Consider the following 512-nt stretch of genomic DNA (forward strand, 5'->3'; position numbering starts at 1 on the left):
GGTCAGCTGGTAGGGGAAAGGGTGGTTGTCAGGCATTGAGGGACAGGTAGCTTGATCCCCTACTCCCTGTACCTTAACTCCTCCTGCTTGTTCCCCCCCACTTGTTTCCCCTTGATGCCTGGCTCCATGCCTTTCTCCCTCCAGCACCTGTCCTACTTCCCTGTCCTCTCTGATACATGCCCCCCACCCCCCCCATGCCTGTACCTCCTGGCACCTGCCCCCCTCACTGAAACCCCCTGCAGCCTCTGAACCCTGCCACCATTTACTTTCCAGCCCCACTCCAGCCTGGGGAATAGAGCACATGTTTTCTCGGGTCCTAGCCTGGCCTGGTAGCAGTGGTGGCATTGTCAGCAGCTCTGGCCCAGGTCTGGAGGCTTGTTTGGAGCTAGTGCTGCCGCATCAGCAATTACTGGGATGGGGCTAAAGCAACACATGCTCCATGGCTGGAGAGGGGCCAGAGCCTGCCAGAACTGGAGGGTAAGTGCCAGGGGAGGGGTAGGTGGGGGCAGATG

The sequence above is a fragment of the Gavialis gangeticus genome, unplaced genomic scaffold, assembly GCF_001723915.1.
Source record: "Gavialis gangeticus isolate Ggan-Ray unplaced genomic scaffold, GavGan_comp1, whole genome shotgun sequence".
NCBI classification, from domain to species: Eukaryota; Metazoa; Chordata; order Crocodylia; family Gavialidae; genus Gavialis; species Gavialis gangeticus.